This window comes from Pinus tabuliformis, chromosome 3_1, assembly GCF_031772625.1.
Source record: "Pinus tabuliformis cultivar Carrire ecotype Pingquan chromosome 3_1, CPIR1, whole genome shotgun sequence".
NCBI lineage: Eukaryota > Viridiplantae > Streptophyta > Pinopsida > Pinales > Pinaceae > Pinus > Pinus tabuliformis.
Window position 1 is genome coordinate 938,495,512 of NC_142301.1, and position 6,467 is coordinate 938,501,978.

Genomic DNA, 6,467 nt, shown 5'->3' on the forward strand with positions numbered 1-6,467 from the left:
GAAACAATCTAGACATCAAATTCTTAAGCTAAGATTTGATCATGACGAAGAATATGTTAACAACAAATTCTTCAACTTTTGCACTGAGCATGGAATTCAAATGCAACATAATGTTCCATATACTCCACAACAAAATGGTGTAGTTGAAAGAAAGAATCACACCTTAAAGGAAATGGCTAATTTTATGCTTCAATCTAAATGACTTAGTCTTAATTTTTGTGTAGAAGCAATTAACTATGCAAATTACATAGCAAATCACATTCCCACTAAGCTTTTAAAGAATATCACTCTAGAAGAAGCATGGAGCTTAATTAAACCAGATGTAAGTCACTTTCATGTTTTTGGAAGTGAAGCATGGGCCTATATTCCTGATGAGAAACATAAAGCCTTAGAATCTAAGAGCGAGAAATGTATTTTTGTTGGATATTCTGAAGATGTCAAAGGATATAGATTTCTTTCACCTAAATCCAAATTAGAAGAGATGTTAAGTTTGCTGAAAATATATTGGCCTACGAGCCTAGTTCGACATATGTGCCACCTCTCTCTATCCCTTCTACTATTGAAATTATTTCTTCTTCAGATGATGACAACGAGGATGACAATCCCCCCCCCACCTTCTTAGGATCCTCCTTCAGCTCCTCAGCTTCCAAAATGGATGTGTGCTACTTAGGATGTAGCAGGTTCTCTTGCAGGTGATCCTACAGATCAGTGATGTACATGTTATCAGTTCGATAGAGCCTCTTCTTTACTAGCTCAAGCTTCAGCGAATTATGATCCTAACACCTTTGTAGAAGCTTCAGGCCATCCACATTGGGACACAACTATGAATGAAGAATATCATTCATTATTGGAAAATGATACATGGGATCTTGTTCCTCTTCCAAAGGGAAGAAAATTGGTTAGATGTTAATGGGTTTACAGAACCAAGTTTGGACCATATTGAAAATTTAATAAACATAAAGTTTGTCTTGTTGCTAAGGGATTTTCACAAGTTGAAGGCATTGACTATACTAAAACCTTCTCCCCTGTTACCAAAATGAACTCTATCTGCCTTTTTCTTTCCCTTGCTGCCTCTTTCAAATGGGAAGTCCATCATATTGATGTTAAATTTGCCTTCTTGCATGGGGACTTGCATGAAGAAATCTATATGGAACAACCTCCTGGCTTTATATAAACAAACTCTAGCCTTGTATGTCGGCTTAAGAAATCCCTTTATGGTCTCAAGCAAGCCCCTCGGGCTTGGTATGCCAAAATGGATAACTTTCTTTTAGATACTGGCTTTTCTAGGTGTCATTCTGAAAATACTGTCTACACCAATAAAGTGGGTAAGTCTCTTATCATTCTTGTTCTTTATGTTGATGACCTTATCCTTACTGGTAGTGATCCCAACCTTGTAAACTATGTGAAGTCCAGCCTTAAAAAGCAATTTGAAATGACAGACTTAGGACACTTGCATTATTTTTTTGGTCTTCAAGTCTTGCAATCAAAGGAAGGTATTTCCCTTTCCCAGTCCAAGTATGCCTGTGATATTCTATGCCACTTTCACATGGAAGACTGTAAGCCAACCCATTCTCCCTTCCAGTTTGGAGCCAAACTTTTAGTCACTTGTACTTCCGGTGAAGTTGATGCTACCTTATACCGTAAACTTGTAGGAAAACTTTTGTATCTGACCCATACTCGTCCTGACCTTTCCTTTGTTGTTGGCCTTATTGCTCGGTTTATGTAAAACCCACATGAAAGTCATTGGAAAGTAGCTAAAAGAATACTTCATTATGTTCAAGGTACAGTTTAGTTTGGGATTCATTATAATATAGAAGCATCTCCTCTATTGGTTGGTTTCACTGATTCCGATTGGGCTGGTGACCCTCATGATCGGAAGTCTACTGCAGGTAATGTCTTCACTCTTGGTTTTGGACCTATTACATGGGCTTGCAAGAAACAAAGTGCCATTTCTCTTTTTTTCAGCAGAAGCAGAGTATTGTGGCGTCGTAGAAGCTAGTAAGGAAGACCTATGGCTTCATTAGATCCTATTAGAGTTTGGCTTTCAGCAGCAGCATCCGACTACACTTTGGTGTGATAATCAAAGTGCCATTCAACTATGCAAAGATCCAGTCCAAGATCAGCACAAAAAACACATTGAACTACACATGCACTTCATCAGAAAGCTCATTCATGACCATGTTCTTGAAGTGCAATATTGTTCAACAGATGATCAAGTTGCAAACATCTTTGCAGAGGCTCTCACAGAGGTGAAGTTTACTAAACTTCAATTTATGGTTGGATTTCAGGAAGTTTTCACTAAGGGGGGATAGGCTCTAATGCCTCCTTCCTTCTCCTATTGTGTCATGTTTGTACATCCTTCAATCCTATCCCAAGTTTTTCTTAAGGAGGGATGTTAGGATATTCCGACACATAGGAAATAGTTAAGTATAACTTGGTCTAGTGTAGAGTTAGGTAAAGTGTGTTTCGTACTATGTACTTTTCTAACTTACAATCTGATGATCACGATATGTTCTAGACATGAAGTGATCTGACAGTTCATTCTCTCCTTGGTATTACCAACACTTGATTCGTGGCTTAACACCCGATTGGTCCATGATCTCTATTTAAAGAGCATGGAGGGTCATTTGTAGGGTGACCGTTCGTGGGAGAAGCTTATGTAAATTTTCTTTCTTTTATTAATAAAGTGCCTGAAGTGGCCGCGTTGGCTCAGGTCGTGGACTGTTTCCCTCTTTGAGGTTTTAACCACGTCAAGAATACCAGTGTATTGATCTGTGATCTATTTGTGAGTGGTGTCCTTTGGTGTTCTATCTGAGGAACTTACCCTGTAAATTCCTATAGTAGGCTGCAGGCTTCATGATGGCTTGGTAGCAAAAACTACACAATACTTGGAGGGAGATGGCAGTGGGCTGCAAGAAGGCTTGGCAGAAAAAAATGTGCAATTCCTGGAGGGAGCTGGCATCAGGTTGCGGGGTTTGCTAGAGACAAAAACTACGCAAATGCCGGGAGGCTGACCTGTTGGGCACCTCTGCACAGTTTTTCAGCTGAGCAGGATGCTGGGCTGCTGAGGGGCTTGCTCAGAAATCTGCGCAGTTTTCTGGGTGAGTAGCCGGTCAGCCTACTGGTGGTTAGATGGGAAAACTGCACAATCTTGGAAGGGAGATAGGTACAGACACTCGGTTCCTGTCCGACCTGTCTGCAAAATTTTCTTTGTCAACGGAGCAGGTAAGGTATGTAGTTTCTGTGCAATTTTTGAGGAGAGTTGGTCTCGGGGTCACTGCCCGATCAAACTCTCTGGTTGACCAGTAGGAGGGTTGATTGATCAACTTGCAGGCAGAGCAGATTGAAATGGCTTGTTGGACACTTTTGCGTTGTTCTGGGTGAACACCTTATGCACGACCAGAACATGGTTGCAAGCGTGACATTGTAACCAACATGCAAAATTTTTCTTTTGAACGATCAAGCAAAGAGGGTGCAAAGACTCACACAAGCCCACGGGGTGAGCCCGAGTGCTTGAAAACATCAAGTAAAATTCAAGGGAGGCTCCGAATTTTTGATGCAGGTCAAAATTTTGGAGGGTGGTTATAGCCGCTACAACACTTGGCAACACACTAGTATAATTATAGCTTTTTTGTTTTGATTCATTGACAATAGAGGGCCCTGGTCTTTCAGGGAGTATTGAATCATTGTGTGGGTTACTTTAGCTTCCCCACTTACCCATGGATAGACATGGTTTACCTTTTTCCAATTCAATCAAACACAACAAAAATTTCAGCTTGATCACAGTGTTTCGAAATTGGGAAGGGTAGTTTGGCTCGTGAGTTAAAAAATTTCAGAGTATAAGTTTTCATCTCTGGTGTTTAACCACTACCAGTAGGTCTGGACAGTACCCTAGCAGAGTCACATAGGAACACACACATTGCTCCACTACCAACGAGCCTGGTCAATACCCCAGTGGAATTGCATGCTTTAACTCTCTGCACAGGAAGCCTTTCTCTTCTTTCTCCTTTGTATTTTTTCAAGAGGATTGTGCATAAACACTTATTTATTTTTGGGGTGGAAGAGGGATCTCAACTTATTAAGAGTAGAAGAGGTTTCTCCTTCAGAGAAGCATGTAAGACCTCTGACATAGGTTTGCTGGTTTATATTTTCTGGATGAGCTTGATCACATAGAGCAGAAGACTGAGTGTAGGCATGGGGTTTCCCAGTGTGGACATAGGTTCATGGTTGGACCCAAAATTCTCTTACAGATGGTTCATATTTTCCATCAAGACTTCATCAGCCGAAGGTTACAACCAAGCATAGAGAAGATGGACACAAGACTGGCCAAGTGCTATAGTGTCACAAGTCTCTTCAGATTTCAACCACATACTCATTCAAAAGCCATAACTCGGTAGAGGGCATCACTTATTTCTGAAAAACAAAAATAGAAGGGTACCAAGAAAACAAAACAAAACGAAACAAAAATAGAAAGCGAAGCAAACAAAGCAAAAAAAACAAGCAATAAGCAGTAAGTAGACTATGTACATGGCGCGGGGCGCGGCCCAACCTAATGAAAATAGTGTTTGAGATCTTAGCCATTGACAGGAAGGTTGTCAATCCTCTCGTCAAGTGACTGCAAACGGTATGTGTGTGGGCCAATCTTCTCATGGATTGTGTACGAACCAATCCACAGGGACTAGAACTTCATATGCTTGCCTTTGTCTTCATGGGGTTTATCCCATTTCAAGACTAAGTCACCAACATCGAAGTTAGCTTTCCCTATAGACTTCTTGTTGAACCATCTCTTGATATGGTTCTAGTGGAGTGTAAACTTTTCTTTTGCTTTCATCCTTTCTTCTTGCAGTTTGCGAACCATGTCCATCCTATGCTGAACTATCTGGCAAGGATTTCCTTAGGATTCTTGAGACAACTGAAGCATAGACAAGTAGATATTGGGAGGTAGGATGGCTTCTTTACCATAGACCAGGAAATACAGTGAGGCATTCAGAGAGGGTTTGGGTGTTAAGCGGTCAATCCATAAAGAATTCATCAAGGCAGAGTTCCAGTTACGCTGCTCAGAGTAAACAATCTTTTTTATTCTACGGATAAGGTTTTTGTTCGTTGATTTTGTGAGACCGTTTCCTTGCGGGTAGTAGTTAGATGAGTGTTTAAGCACAATACCATTTTGTAATGAGAAACCATAAAGCTTTAAATATGAAAAGTACATTTCATTATCAAACACAAGTGATATTAGAACACCAAAGCATGAAATGATGTTCTATTGGAGGAAGTTGATGACCTCCTGGTCGTTCACTTGTTTGAGAGGAACTGCTTCTGTCCACCACGTGAAGTGATCAGTTGCAGTTAGAATGTAGAAATGTTGTTTCCACGAATGTGGAAAGATTTCCCCGATGATGTCCAGGCCCCATTGTTGGAATGATTCAGTCACTACAACAGGGTGCAGTGGGGTTGCTGACCTTCGTGTTCTGTCGGCACATCACTGACAGATCGGGCACTTACGGGTGTAAACGTGTGCATCCTTGAATAATGTGGGCTAGTAGAAACCGGCTCGCATAACTTTGTGCGTAGTGGTATTTCTGACAAAGTGACTCCTGGCTGGTTTGTCATGTAGATCTTGCAAAATCTTCTCTGATTTACGTGCCTCCAGGCACTTGAGAAAGATTCTATTGTTATGCTTTCTGTAAAGCACTCTGTGCACCAACTGATAAGCTAAAGCTTTGAGACACAATGCCCTCTTCTGTCTGATGGAAAAGTGAGAGGGTATGGTGCCATACTCAAGGTACTGATGCACATCTACGTACCAAGAGTATCCATTTATGGTTGGTGGTGCTTGCACTACATCATACATTTCAACTTCTTGCTCCCAACCGACAAGCTCTGCTTCTTCCTCCTGTGCGTGTATTGCCTCTGTTGTGAGTCTGCAGAGACCATGACCCTTGACAATGTGAATTGGCTTGATGTCAAAATCATATTCTTGCAAGCCTGTCATCTAGTTCACACATCATTCACCCGTCTCTTGATGTACAAGCAATGAGCAGACTACTGGGTGAGGCACATAGACTATGCAATGGTTTTTCTGCAAGTAGGATATGAAATGTTTCAATTCCTTGTATACTGCATATGCTTGTTTGTCAACGGTGGGGTATCATGTCCCTACATGCTTGCACTCATGAAGGAGATGGGACACTCATCATTCATTTCATCCTTCTGAGTGAGTACTGCAGCGAGTGAGTCATCAGAGGCGAAGGTGTATAACATGAAGTCTTTGCTGAAATTCGGGTTGTAGAGTGCAGGTACTTCTGTAGTAGCCTGCTTTATACAGGTGAATGCATACTTTTCCCTCTTGCCCCAGCTATAAACCACATCCTTCTTAATCATGGCTTGAATTGGTTTAACTACTTGCACAAAATCTGAGATGAACTTCCGGAGGAAGTTTATATTTCCCAAGAAAGACAACATTGCTT